Here is a 16,080-nt window from a genome sequence, read left to right as displayed (position 1 = left end):
GCTGCACTACTTACTCAGCTAGTCTTGGCTCTTACCTACGCGTGAAATCAACACACGCTAAGTATTTACTTAGTGAGGCATAATATTGTAAAGGAATTGCAATTTATATATAAGTATATCATGGCTATTGAAATACAAACTAAATCGTATACTTCATAAGAATCAGTTAACACCATTTTAGTTAAACCAAATTTCTTTTATATAGTCATCGAAACTATTCTTAGTATGCCTAACATACATATCTTTCTGTATATTTTTCCCAATTATCCTTTATTTTGCCCAATGTATGTCAAATGAGAATATAAGGTACATGCATTGCACCGAAGTGCCAAAATGGTCATTCACCTTTTATGAATACCAGAAGTGGCACCTTTTATGCCTATAATGCATCGTTATTGATTAAATAATATCAATCGATAGCTTTCATACACGAAGTATGTCGAAATGGTATTGAAGTGGCACCTTTTATGCCTATAATGCACCGTTATGCATTTAACAATATCGATCAATAACTTTAATTAGTGGCACCTTTTATGTCAAAATGCACCTATGACTCTCAATGATCATACAATGGACTTTTAAGTCAAATTCACAAATTTAGACATTTATTTTGGAAATATCGATAACCATTGCACAACATCAATACTCATCCATTCATTTTAGAGCAGTTCATACTCTACAACTTGTTCATAATGTCATTCCCATACATATTATGATAATATATCAAAATGTTGTAAAACATACATTTAACAAAATATTCGAGGTTGACTCATCGCGAGGCTTCCTCCTATCATATAAGTACAATAAATGCACTCACCTGATATGCCTCAGTTATGCTGAAATGATGTTCAACTACTCGACAACTTTATCTTTGCCCTTTTTCTTGCTTGACTCGGGAGCTTGGTTATGATCTTCACAAGCATCCATTAAGTACACATACCATACCAATGTTAGTATACTCTCTAACATTTATATTTTTAATAATACTCAAAAGTACTATTATATTCAATTTCTAACAAAATTCATCTTATCTAAAATTTTCCAGACTCAATAGTATCGGTACCCCTACTATGGTATCAATACTTCTATACTATGGTACCAATACTCGCTTTTAGTATTGATACCATTTTTGTATTCTGAAATACATGGTATCAATACCTTCCTCCTAGTATCGATACACACATCAGTATCAATATTAATTGTATCAGTATCGATACTATTCATCATATTTCTTCAATTTTAAATCTATAGTATCGGTACCGTTCTTCCAGTACCGATACCCTTACCCAAATTTTCCATTTTTCAACTCAATTTTTACCCAAATTTCATTAATTTCTCTTACTTACCTCCAACAATACCCTTAAACTTAACATCACTTAACCCAATTAACTTTCCTTCATTTAGCTTCTCATAACATCTAAAATCTCCAAAGAACATCCCAAACTAAGAATCATACTACTTTTTCATACATGTTTTTAATCACTTTCAAGGCTTCTAATATCTTATTTACTTCTTTGACAAGTCAAATATACTTATAAACCTCCATAAAGACTCGTATTTCAATATATCACTTAAAAACCCACTTTCTTCAATCTCAAATAAATCATCCATCTCTTAGTTTTAATTCCCTTTAAACCTTCCTTATGCTTCCACGTCACTTAAGGTTTCAAGAACAAACCAAAAACGAAAGGAAAAACTAGCTAGATGAAACCTTACCTTTGGCTATGGAGGAGAGCACGAGAACACGGGAAGAAGGAGAGAATATGACTTAGTTTATTTTTCAACTTTCCCCTTTTTCCCTTTCTTAAATACCCTAATTAAAAATTAATTTTAAATCCATTTCCCTCTTAAAGGACCAAAATGCCCTTTCATTCTTCCATTCTTACTAATTGGTCTTAAACATAAATTTCTAAATCAATTATTCTATTTAATCCTCCAAAATTTTAAATCTTTTCAATATAGCCACTGACCTGATATTTGGGGTATTACATTTCCACCCATCAGTGGTATTGAACACATGATTGATTTCATTCTAGGGGCTACTATTCCAAACAGACCAACCTATAGAAGCAATCCAGAAAAAACAATGGAATTGTAAAGACAAGTCAAAGAACTAATGGATAAAGGATACATTCGAGAGACTTTGAGTCCATGTGCAGTTCGAGTCTTGTTTATACCAAAGAATGATGGAACTTGGAGGATGTGTATAGATTTGTTAAGCAGTGAACCAAATCACCATCAAATGCAGATATCCCATACCTCGGTTAGATGATATGCTTGATGAAATTAGTGGAGTATGGATATTTTCTAAGATCGATTTAAAAAGTGGATACTATCAAATAAGGATGAGGGAAGGGGACGAGTGGATGACTGCCTTCAAGACAATACAAGGTTTGTATGAGTGGTTGGTCATACCTTTTGGAATAACCAACACACCTAATATATTCATGCGTTTGATGAATCATGTCCTTCGACCCTTCATTGGTAAGTTTTGTGTTATTTATTTTGATGCCATCTTGGTTTATAGCAAATCATTGTAAGAACATGGGAAGCTTTTAAGGTCTATTTTTCACACTCTGAGAAATGAACAATTATATGCCAATTTAAAGAAATATGTATTTTGTACTAATAAACTCACCTTCTTAGGCTTCATTGTTAGTTCACAGGGTTAAACAGTGGATCCTAAGAAGATCAAGGCAATTCAAGAGTGGCCAAGGCCAACCAACCAACATAAGTCAAGTAAGAAGTTTCCATGACTTGGCGAGTTTCTACACGAGATTTGTACCCAACTTTATTTATATTGTTTCCCCCTTAACCAGGATCATTAAGAAGAATTCCAACTCTAATGGGGCAAGGAACAAGAGGATGCATTCATTGAAGTCAAGGAATGCTTAACAATAGCTCCTCTACTTGCGTTACCCAATTTTGACAAAACATTTGAAGTAAAGTGTGAAACTTCTGGAATTTGAATAGGTGCTATCCCAAGTCAAGAAGGGAAACCCATTGCATTCTCCAGTGAAAAGTTGAATGGAGCAACCTTGAAGTATCCCACTTATGACAAAGAAATACATGCACTTGTCCGAACATTGGAAACATGGCAACATTACCTATGGCCAAAGGAATTTGCCATACATGCATATCATGAGGCATTGAAGCGCATCAAAGGGTAACACAAGTTAAACAAAAGACATGCCAAATGGGTTGAGTTTCTTGAATCCTTTCCTTATGTCAATCATTATAAGAAAGGGAATGACAATATTTTTGTTGATGCCTATCAAGAAGGTACATACTTCTTAACAACTTAGATTTTAAACTTCTCGGATTTTCCTTCATTAAAGAACATTATGCCACTGATCTTGATTTTGGAGAAAGATACAAGTTGTGTGACACATGTTCCCATGATAAGTACTACAAGCATGATGAATTTATTTTCAAGGAGGGAAGACTTTTTATACCACAAGGATCCATTCGAGAAGTCTTAACAAAGGAAGCATGTTAAGGATGACTCATGGGAATTTTGGCGTTGAAAAGACACTAAGTACCTTGAAAGAGCACTTCTTTTGACCAAAGATGAAAGAATATGTTGAAAAGGTGTGTGAAAGGTGCCTTTTGTACAAGAGGGCTAAGTCAAAGGTCATACCTCATGGATTATACGTCCCGCTTCCTATACCAAACATGCCTTAGGTTGATATTTCCATGGATTTTGTGTTGGGATTACCAAGGACAAAGACTGGGCGAGACTTTATTTTTGTGGTGGTTGATCGATTTTCCAAAATGGCTTACTTCATACCATGCCACAAGATCGATGATGCCAAAAATGTTACAAACTTATTCTTCAAAGAAATGGTGAGATTACATGAAATCCCTCGAACAATTCTGTTTGATTATGATGTAAAGTTCTTAAGTCACTTCTGGAGGACACTTTGGAGTAAGATGGAAAGAAATTGCTTTCTCAACCACATGCCATTCCCAAACTGATAGACAAACAGAGATGGTGAATTGAGTCTTGTTTACACTACTATGATCCATCATCCAGAAAAACATCAAGACATGGGAAGAATGATTGCCTCATTTGGAGTTTGCTTATAACCGATCTATTCATTCAACAACAAAGCATTCTCCATTCGAGGTAGCGTATAGTTTCAATCTTTTAACCCCACTAGATTTACTTGATTTTCCTTATTATCAGATGGTGAGAAAATATGGAAAGAAAAAGGTTGAGTATGTGAAAAAACTTTATTAACAAGTCTAAGAGAAAATTGTGAAGAGAACTCGACAATATGAGCAACAAACAAACAAGGGAAGAAGGAAGGTTACCTTTGAGGTTGGAGATTGGGTCCGGGTTCATTCAGGAAGGAAAGGATTCCAAATCAAAGGAAATTCAAACTTCTTCCAAGGGGAGATAGTCCTTTTCAGATTGTGGAAAATATGAATAGTAATGCATATAAACTAGATCTACTTGGAGACTATGGCGTGAGTGCTTCATTCAATGTCTCAGATATCTTCATATTAAACGGTGATGATTTGGAGGTAAATGGCTTAAAAGAAGCGGGATGATATGAGCCAATTGACACTTGATGCAGAAGTCTTACTACAAGGACCTATCACTCGTTCCAAGGCTAAACAATTCAGAGCTTAAATGTCTTAATGCTTTTGATTCCTTTGAAAAGTTATCAACCTTAAAGAACAAGTTATATAATATGTTACAAGTTGAAATGTGACATGTTATTAGTCCCAAATCTCTATACTTAGTTTATAGCATGTTTATGTTAGCTCATGCATCATATCTTAGCTCATTTGCATAGTTAGCATAGGTGGCAACTTGCATTTTGATTGATTCTAGCTCATACACATCTAACTTGATTTTTTTATGATTTGTATACGAGCACACAATGGAAAGACATCATATGGTAGCTCTGTGAATCAAACTTAAAGCATGTCAACTTAGAATTAGCTCAAAGTAAGGAAAATGAAGCTAACCAAGCTAAAGGAAGCTCAAAGCATGGAGATGTTAGCTCAAGGCTAGCTAAAGAAGGTGATGACAACTGAAAAGTAGTTGAGGACTTCACAGCTGGGCTGAGTTGCAATGCTTTAACTTTTCAAAGGAGCTCAAGGCTAGAGAGTAACTGAGTAGCTGGAGTGTCACTAGCTAACTAGCTTGAGTCTACTTAGCTCATACTTACCTAACTACCTACTTGACACTTACCTAGTCACCCACACATCAAGTGAACACCATGTCTGAACCTACAACCATCCTTAGGCGTGGAAAACATGTGACATCAAGCCTAACATACAACCTAAGGCATGGAAGACATGTAACATCAAGGGAGAGTTCATATGCAAGGCTACACACTTCTTTACCATGTGACATCCTTAGGCTCCAAATTCAAATAAAAGGAAGGCACCATTTGACCAAGGCATGTGACTCCTCATCTAGGCATCAACATGAAGAGATGCAAGAACTATTCGGCCAAAGATCATTACCCTTCATACATGCCAAACCATCACCTCTATTTGATTCCTTTGTAATACAATTAGTTTTGACTTTATGAAAGGAAACAAGGCTTGCCGAATCATCATGTTTCCATTCCGGCCAAACCCTTCCATTTCCTATAAATAGGCTAAGTCATTTGCTTTGTAAACATCATCCTTTGATCATTAATATAAGTATGAGATTACTTTCTCTTCCTTAGTCCTTTTGTGACTTTATCGACTTATCATGTAGCAATATTTTGGCATCTAACCTATTCTATTTTCCATAGATATTTGTGGTACCCATGTCTTATATATAGTGGGTTCAAGTCCTTGTTTACCACCCCTTAAAGAAGCATATAAAGGATGGGTCTATATTTTTTAACATAGGTTCTTCTTTGAGCCTTCTTTAAGACACTTTCATTTCACCATCGCTTTCTTTCATAAGCCTACACCACACCCCCTTATCATCTAAACCAACCCCTCTTTTCATCATTTCATACCCACCCTTATACCATTTACATCAACTGTCCAAGCCTATCTCTTTTAAAGTCTTCACTTACTTGCAAGTTGTTTGTTTCCTTCCTAGATCTACAATCAAACGTAGGTCACCTTACATCAGCCTCATTATCCCAATTAAGTTATGATAAAGTTGTTTTAACACCCCCATTGGACCTCAACATATGGGTAGTGATCAAGTGGTGGGTATCACTACCAGGTCCATTTGTCGGCACAACAGGCCGTTCAGGGAAACCAGTCAGATGGTTTTCATCCCCAACAGCAAATGCCCACAGATGATGGCACCAATATATTCTCCTCAACAAAGGTATGGTGGGCAGCTAATGGCAACAATATGCTGATCAACAAATGTACGGGCAGTCCAGAAATGAAAACAGTTCCAGGAACTCTTCCTACCAGAGGCTAAACTATTTGGAGACCTTATTCACAATCACATGTCCAAAATTAAATCACCAAAAACTAATCATGCAAGACCTCACATGTTAACTTGCAAATTTGTATGCTTCTTTCGTCAATATATATGTATTTATATGTTTTTTTAGTTTTCTCTTTTGTTATTCGTATGAAATATTAATGTTATTGTGATATATATACACACACACACAAATGTAGTTTTCTTTTTAATTGTAAAGGTTTTTATTTTCTGGAATTTGGAACTTTGGCTTATTGAATTCAACAGGTCTCAATGTTCTGGCAAACTAATTTGCTCCTTTAAGTTGTTGGTCTTGATTATAGATATACTGAATGTTATTACAAGTAACTAATACCAGTAAATATATAATAAAAATACTAAAATCGTGAAAGGATGACCATACATTTCTTATTCCAGATAAAAATACTAATAAGATCATAAATCATCTGTAAATCCAAAAAGAGGGGAGGGGCTTTTTATCTCCATATGTCCTGTTGTTCTTTCCTCTGAGACAAAACCCAGGTAACAAAGATTACGGCTACGAGCGCCACGATTGTAATGAGAAGAAAGGCATAACCGAAATCTTCAGTGAGGGAATCATAGGTCCTTGTAGGTGCAAAATGAGTGAAAAACAGGTCCAATCCATGTGCAAACACAAGGGTTGTTGATTGTAGTTTCGCCTGCACAGTTATTAAACCTTGAGGACCTTACACTCAAAGGTTATGTGTAATATAGGACTGTAAACAAATCACCAATCAAAGAGACATGCTCAGTTGTGTATCCGTACTGTATTCATATATTTTTCTGTTCCATAAACGTCTTTAACATGTTTTATATTTCTATAATTTTTTTGACAAATTCGTCCATTTGTTCTATGTTTGCATCATTCTTGTGAGTGCTGCTTCATGTTTAACAATGTTAGGTTGCATGCTTAGTACAGAGGCATATCAATAGAACAGTGTCATTGCCAACTACATCCACACACACACAAATGGGCAACTGACCTGAGGTATGATTGGCAATGAATCTGGTAGTGCTATTATTCCTTCTTCTCTCTCTGCTTGTGTGGGGTTAACTGATCGACGAGGATCCAGGAATCGTTTATCCATTGCGAAAATCTGTAGAAATATGGTTAATTCATTCCCTACCTTTATTGAGAACAGCACAACTATTAACTCTATAAAACGAAATATCTGAACATTTTGACAAACCTGATCACCAATCGTGCCGATGAGAAGATGCTTTGAAGTCACTGCTATATCTTTCAAAGAATGGGTGTAGTAGGGTTGTGATTTCGTTACAACCTCTTGTGCTTTCCAACTACAAGCTTCCAAACATCTTTATTGTCTTGTGGATCAGGGTTTTAAATAGCAGTCAGCAACTGTGATAGCGCTGCCTTCCGATATACCCACTATACCTATAATAGCGCCCAGGGTTTTAAATAACGTTCACGGTCACGTTTTCGGTCGCGTCGCGTTTATCACGGTTGCGGACATAACGGATGCCATCGCATTTACTGTGGGTGTCGCGGTCGTGATTTTTTTTTAAATTTTACACAACTTATCTTAAAACATAATAAAAATAATTATAATTATAATGAATCATTTTAATGATTTTTAAAATGTTTTCTAAGCGAAATTGACATATATATATATATATATATATATAATATAGTTTAACAAAGAAAACAAAACAAAACAAAAACGTAAAGAATGTAGATTATTTGATTTTTTAGGCTTTTCTAAGTAGGGTATTTATTTATTTTAAAATATCAGAATATAATGCCTAAAATAAAATAGTTCAGAATATTAAAATATAGAATTAAAAGGACTAAAATATAATAAAGTAAAGCATAGAGATCAAAATAAAATAATAACAGTGAGTAGATTATAAAAAAACAATGACCAAATTAAAAGAAAATAAGAATATCACAACTTTTTTGAAAATAAAAAATATAAATGAGTGATTAAGATAAAACTAATGAAACTAGAGCATCATATTCAAAATAATTAAAAAATGAGGAAGGGGTGATTATTTCATAAAAATGAGCATAAATGTTAGGGACCTAAGAAGTATTAATCTTAAAACTTCTTAATAAACACTTCAGCAAAACAATAAAGTAAATTATCATGATCAGACCCTATTATCCATAATAAAATTCATAATAGTCTAAACTCAATGACAAAAATACAAATATGCGGCTAAAGATGGGAGACTTAAATGAAATTAATTCAAAAGTAAATTAATATAACCTAAAACAATACCCCGTGTACTTCATCTCTTCTATTTCTCTCCCTCTCCATCTCACAAACGGCGCTCACCATGGATGCTCCAAGTCTCTCGATCGTCGGCCACCGTTATTAATGGAAGATAACGGTAATAGCGTACCGTTATCGGTGCTATTCACCGTTACTCGTAAGATTGCGGATGCGATCGACCGATTTTTGTGTGAATCTGCTGCCCACCATTATTTTCCCGGATTTCGGTTTCGGACGGCGGCGCTACCGCAAAATAGCGGACGCTATTGCATTTTCGTCCCACTATTTTAAACCCTGATAGCGCCTGCTATGGCCACAATAGTGCTCGTGAAATAGCGGTAGCGCTGCCTTCCGATATACTCGATATGGCCGCAATCACGGTAAACGCGACATGACTGAAAATGCAATCACGACCGCGATTTGAATCCCTGCTGTGGATAGTTTTATGTTGGAAATGATAAATTTAACTGAACTGAAGGTACATGCAAGTTCAAGGTAAGTGATTCAAGTTCGTCCGCTTACAGCCCGAGAGACTGGTCATAAAATTTTGATGACGGACATCTCATATCTGTGTGCTCTTAGGTTGAAACCCAGTTCTCACTAAAAACCTACAAGAAACAAAAGAACATCATCAATTACTTCCTTCCCAGTAGCTGCTTGTGACACCACAAATGTGAACTTACAGTTTCTACAGGGCCCTGTGAACCATGATGAGCATGCGGTGCAATACACGACCCGTTACAGTGTCGATAAGGTATATAACCAACCATGATTCCTCTGGTGTAACGGATCCAATTTCGCCACTGGCCTTGGGTGCAACAGTTGCCACAAAAAGTAGATTTCTTGATATATATTTATACATGGCATCCTGGTCTGCAGCTATAAGCTTAGCTTGATATGAACCGCCTGCAAGCATTCAATTTGATTATAGGTGCAGGCAGCATTCACCACACCACACCAATAGACATTCAAATAATACAGAAGAACATGCACAAGCGGTAGTAAGCCATCTTTCACCTTAAGACCTTTAACCACATGATACTAAAGCACAATAAAATCATAAAAAATTATACACGGTTTACCTTGTTCGATTTTCTAGTGACAGTTGCAATGATCTTCTATGATTCTGAGGGCAACACAATAGACCACATTTCCCTAGCATCAAAGCAGAACTTATCAGCCACATTGCCATTGCACTTGCTCTTCAAAGCATACCCTTTGATGATGCCATTATCGTCCTCAACTTAGTACCAGTATATGTTTAAAAACTCTCGTAGGACAATACCAATAGCCTCAGGAGTTTTGGGGTACACATGTGCTTTCATATCAGCATCGATTAGCAGATGGAGTCATTGCTCTGTTGAATCATTAAATGGTAGTGGAATAACTCGTACAATGGAGTGATTAAGATTTGACGAACTAACCTCCTTTTCCGTATTTGAATCAACAAAAGAAAGTACACCTAGTGCATCTGAACTTGGAAAGCACCTACCAGCTACAAGAACAATTGGATTTTCATCCAAAGCATGATGATGGGGAACCAGCCACGGACACAAGTCCTATTGGGTGTTGACAGGCTTCTGACTTGCTTAGAGACTGTAGCAAGCGAGACCAGACAATGCGTCCATCTCCGGTATGCAAGGCAAAAAGCTTCCCTGCCCTTGTTAATACTATGATCAACTTCCGGAAGCCATTGTGGTTTCGGGTCATTTTGCTCTTCTCTGAACTTTTTAACCTCTTATATTGTATCGCCGCTATATCCCAGGACTAGCAAGCATCAGTGTACCCTTCAGTTTTAGCATGTGTCCCTTAAGAAAAACATCACCTTGTCAAAACCACATTAACAGAGCGGATTTAATCAACTAAAATGCACCTTCAAGACAGCTTTCAAATAATGAATATAGGATGCTTTAACAGTAGGAAGTCCTTTCTAAAAACAACATAACGAATTAGTATTCAAATTAGTATCTTCGGGCATGTTTATCCACTATCTTTATCATTTCAGAATCACATGAAAGGCAACATAAATATGATACTTCTACATATATCAGAAACAAAACTAATAACCGGTATCTGTTAACTAGTTAAAAGCAATGGAAGGAGTTGCATGCTTTCCAGTCTAGAGTTGCCTTCAGTTCAAACGTGAACATCAAATGTGCTTTTCAATGAAAACAATTCTTGAAATCAACTTAAAGGATTCGTGTTCAATACCTTAAGCCATTCAAACAGGTTGAGCTCAACTTTGGCAACCGATACACCAGCCCTTTCCACTGGGAGTTATGAAGTAGTTACATCAATTATTGAAGCCATACCATCTTCCCTGTTCCAGACCATTGTACCTTGTTGTAGTAACAGCAATGAATGATCTTCCATCACAATCAATGCCCAAAATCCGTGAGACCTCTCTGTTCGGACATAATTATTTATGAAAACCTTGTGGACGAGCCCCCTTTGCTGGTCCATTTTAATGCTTTCTTTAAGTAAATCACCATCCCAAACATGCAGAAGCTTGACTGTGAGATGAATATCGCTGCCTGCATGTTGAACCAGTGCAAATTCTTGTTGGCCCTCAGATATTGAGAGAGCATCGCCAACAGCTGTTTCACGATCAGCTTTTTCCACCACTTCCAACATGCCTTTACCTATCACTAATAAATATAGTAACTGCATTCATTCTAATTGCAAATAGACTGCAGGTCCTGGAGAATCCTCAACAAGACTCGAAATAGGTGTATGTTGAGTACTAATTTTTCCCTCATGAAAACTTATTGTTAGCAAAGCTAACCCAGTGGAATCTAAAGTCACAAGTGTCTCACTAGAAACCAGTGAAACTTGTCCCGAAAACCCGCCAGAGAAGGCTGCACGTTCATGCTTCAGCAACTTCCCATTCGTGGCATTGATTGGATACATCTTAAACTGGGATGATGCACCAAGTCCTACTATGTATACAAAATTACTGCCAGGTGGCTGAATTACCTGCTGAACCTCGAGGCTGAAAGTATCATGGCAATATAGTACATCAATGGCATGTTATTTCAAAGGGGGTGAGTGGAAGGGGAAGCTGTTGAAATTTAGAACTTTTGATTTGGACTAACCTCTCTGCTTCAAAATCCTTGTTCCATAGAACCTCACCATCTATGCAAGAAACAGCATGGAGGCGGCCATTGCTGAAAATGACTACTACATTATTCCTTTCAATTATCAAATTTGTCTGCAAAATATCAATATGGTGAATCAGAGAATGGAGTAAATAATTTATAACTAATTCAAAAAATAAAGCTTTTAAGTCCGGTCAAAATCAAGAACCAGAAGATTTCTGGAAGATAAAACTCAACTTCAACAATACTTTAATGTTCAAGAAAGCATACTTTTTTACATAAACTAGCCTAGTTCTTTTGTATGTGCTACCATACAACTAAATTCTTTTTAGAATGAAAATCTCATGAGAATAAACTTAATTGTACAACAGAATATAGCATTGGAAGGTCCCATGTTCCACAGAAAAAGACTGTCAAGAAAATAGAAGCCAACATAATGTTAATTGGAAAGATTCTGGAAAATAGAAGTTCTGATTCTAACCATTAATAACAATGATTTTGAGTGCTTTGGACCATGAAGTGAAGATTCCCACACCATCTGTCCATCAGGAAGGTTCCATGCTCTTAAAACTCTTCCTTCCGGTGAAAGAGTAATGACAACTGAATCAATGAAATTTATTCAAAACTTAATCAGATATCAAAGCAAGAACTCAATAAACTTCCATTACTGAAAGAACAGGAGAAACCCACATTTAATCCAACAAATTTGAAAAAGAATTTTCTCAGACCAAAAGTGGAATGGGCATACTTACATTTTCCGAGAGCAATATCAATACCATCAACAGCATCATTAGACCCAAGCACATGTGTCCAAACTAATAAACAACCAGCCAGGAATCCAAAATGAATTTAGAAGTATATGAAACAAAAACGGAAGACGATTTTTCTTCTTCTTCAAAAATACAATAAACGGAAGACGAAGATCAGCGTGGCTATGACGTTAAGTTCAGTGGATACTACGACTCGTTTTATGGGTGTTGAACACTGCTTGCTTCAGTTTCCCGATGTACTGCTGATGCCTGACATAAAAACAATTTATTAGAATGATAACAAAAACAAAGAAAATAAGATGTTTTTAATGAAAAAGAGAGATTAAATAATAAGTATCAATCGGTGAGGCTTACTTGATCTTCGTAAAGAGAAGGGATAGGGGCTAGAGAAGAGAAAATTAAGAAAACAAAAATAGGGAACGTGATCGCCATGGCTAATGACGATTGAAAAATGATGGTCCGGGGTAACAGATATGAGAAACTGGCCGATACCAACCAAACCAACAATCCTTCAGCTTTGCTTCCCTCTATAAGCTATATAAGTTTGTTTTTTCCTTCCTTTTCAGAGTTTTGTTTTGTTAATAATTACTACAAATAAATAAAGGTCAAATTAAATTTATTTATTTATTTTAAAACTCATTAAAAGCTTCTCCCACCAATACAAGATTGGGGTCCTATAAAGAAAAAAGAACCCAAAACTTATTAATCAAAGTGAAAACAAATGGTTTTTACACCATTAACGTTAATCTCGGAACAAAACTGAACAAAAGAATTAAGATACACCAAATCGTAAAGCTCGTCAAGCAAGATTGTGAGCTACCCTATTGGCCGACCTCCCGACAAACACAACTTTACAAGAACTGAAATTTATACACCGATCACGAATAGGCCGCATATGGATTCCCAAAGTAGAAGCATCGTCCTCCGTGCAATTAAATATGTTTACCACTAGTGCTGAATCCGTTTCAAAAATAACGTTCTGCCAGCCTTTATCCCTAGCCAAGTTCACCGCAGCAGCTAGTCCATGAATCTCGATCAGGCCTGGGTCAAAACAGCCAGCTATTGGAATGGTCGTGCCTCCACGAACCTCATCCTGGTGTCCTCGAGAAATAACACCAACAACAGCTGTTTTTTTTATTGGGATCAAGCGAATTGATCTTGATGACATCCTGTTGAGGTGGGAACCAGCGAGCAGTAAGATCTGTCCGAGGAACAGCAGCAGTTAATCCCTATTAGCCTGATGTCTCGATGCAAAATTGGTAACTAAGAAGTCATTGTGCAGAAGACGAGCATTGGATACAAGAATCCATGAAGGTTGATGTCTGCCAGAATGGACAACTGTGTTTCGAGCATTCCAAATGTTCCTAAGAACCATAAGGAAACCTGTAAAGTTCTCCAGACCAAGTGCATTAAGAGACGTTTCAAGCCATAATAAAGGTATTGGAGAAGAGTTTATCATGATGGAACCTGATATCTCAGCAAGTTGAAGGACCTCCATCGCAAAGGTGCATTCACGAACAACATGTAATGTTGGTAATGTGGAAAAACAATTTGGCTTGGGTATTTATAGTGTTCATTCTTCCTTCCTTTGTTGAGAATATAGAATGAAGGGAAATCTCACACGTCGTCGTTGTCTCGGCTTGGCTCGTGGCTACTGTACGATTTAATTTTCAGACGGCGACAACTAATTAATCAATTGTCGTTTTGATTTCTGAAAATTAAAATTTTAACTTGTCAGTTTCTGAATTTATATATGTAAAACGTTGAATGAATCTAGACAATTTTTCTGCTCTGTTCATAGTGATTATTGTGCCAGTGACAAAATAATGACAAGAGCTACAGAGTTAATTACCTGGAGTTACAAACGGCTGAGTGTTAAAGCACGAACCTGGACTGAATTGATGTTAAATTCATCTATTTATTACAACAGTTTTAGACACGATTTTAATTCAGAAATTAATCAGATTTTATATATGATTTACATTGGACAATTTTACCCCTGGAGCTTAGCCTATAAATAGAGAGCTTTGTATCACTCTTAACTCACACTCAACACTCTCATATCCTCTCATCTAAAGATATTTCGAGTTATTCTCTCTGTTGCTATCAGAAGAGCAATACCACTGGTAGTCCACTCTGGTTTCGGGTGTGCAAGATTTTGAGCGACCGTGTTAACCTCTGGGGATTTTGAGCAATGATTACACACATCGAGACGAATTTGTTTCTAAGGCAGTGGTGTTTCACCACAACACGGTTTTGGTTGTTCAATATATTTTTATTTGTCCAGTCAATTGCTAACGTCTCATTTTGCAGTTTATAGTTTCAACAATTTAGAAACAAATTCATTTCTGCAAAATGTCAACACCACTGAGCAAGTTGATCCCAGATCTTTCCAAACTCGATGCCTTAGATGGTTCGAATTACTGAAGGTTGTCCCAGCTAATTTTGATTTTCTTCGAGCAACTCGATCTCGACTACGTGATGCTGAATCCACCACCACTTACTCCGGTGACTACCGCAGTTGCGACTGATGCTACTGGTGATGAGGCCACACCTGATGCCGTCTCTGCTTTCGTTGCCACTGCTGATGCCATTGCTACCGCAAAAAAGTACGATAAAGACAATAAGACAGTGCGAGGCCATCTTTTAAATCACATGCCTAATAAGCTATTTTATATGTTCCTAAAAGAAAGGAGTGCCAAGATGATTTGGGACACGTTGGAGAAGAAGTGTGTCGCTGATGATGCGGGCATCAAGAAGTATGTCGTTGGCGACTAGCTGAGATTCCAAATGACCGATGATAAGCTAATCATGGATCAAGTCCACGATTACTAGAAGCTAGTCTACGACATCATTATTGAGGGAATGAGGATGTGTGAAGTTCTACAAGCCAACGTTTTGATCGAAAAGTTGTCCAAGTCCTGGTCCGATTACCGCAACTCCCTTAAACATAAAAAAGGGATATTTTTCTTGAGGAGCTAGAGGGCCATATGAAGATAGATGAAGCTAACCGGTTAAATGATAAGGTTACTAACTCTATTGGTCAATTATCTTTTAAAGCTAACTTGGTTAAGTTTGTTGCTGCCTCAGGTTCTAAGTTCAAAAAGACCGCAAACTGCCAAAAGAGGAAATCAAAACAAGAAGACGAAACTTCAAAAGAACGCCAACTTGAAGAAACTAGGGAAGCCCAAAGCTGAAGGGAAGTCTTTCAAGTGTTATGTGTGCAGACTAGTCTGCCACAAAGCCTACCAGTGTCAACACTGTTTCGACTGCTAGAACATTAACAAACCATAATTAAACGTTACAGAGAACAATGCTGATGATTTCATTGGTGCAGTGGTTTTGGAAGTAAATCTGTTGAAGAACAATACTAAGTGGGTCGTGGACACTGTCGCTTTCAAACATTTCAGCTCAAGAAGGGAATTTCTTAACAAGTTCAAGGATGGGGACAAAGGTGAATGTGTGTACATGGGAAACTCCAACAGCTCTGAAGTGCTGGGCAAAGGCAGATAAACTTGTACTTTCCCGAAACGTTGATTATGTTGGAAAAA

The 16,080-nt window shown here is 36.8% G+C and overlaps 1 pseudogene; it reads right to left on the bottom strand.

Annotated features, from left to right (window-relative positions):
- Positions 1 to 6,879: 6,879 nt before the first annotated feature.
- LOC120149353 lies at positions 6,880 to 12,961 on the bottom strand (annotated as a pseudogene).
- Positions 12,962 to 16,080: the final 3,119 nt, after the last annotated feature.

This window comes from Hibiscus syriacus, unplaced genomic scaffold (genome assembly GCF_006381635.1).
Source record: "Hibiscus syriacus cultivar Baekdansim isolate YM2019G1 unplaced genomic scaffold, ASM638163v2 tig00111002_pilon, whole genome shotgun sequence".
Lineage (NCBI taxonomy): Eukaryota > Viridiplantae > Streptophyta > Magnoliopsida > Malvales > Malvaceae > Hibiscus > Hibiscus syriacus.
This window is presented reverse-complemented; position numbering and strand designations above follow the sequence as displayed.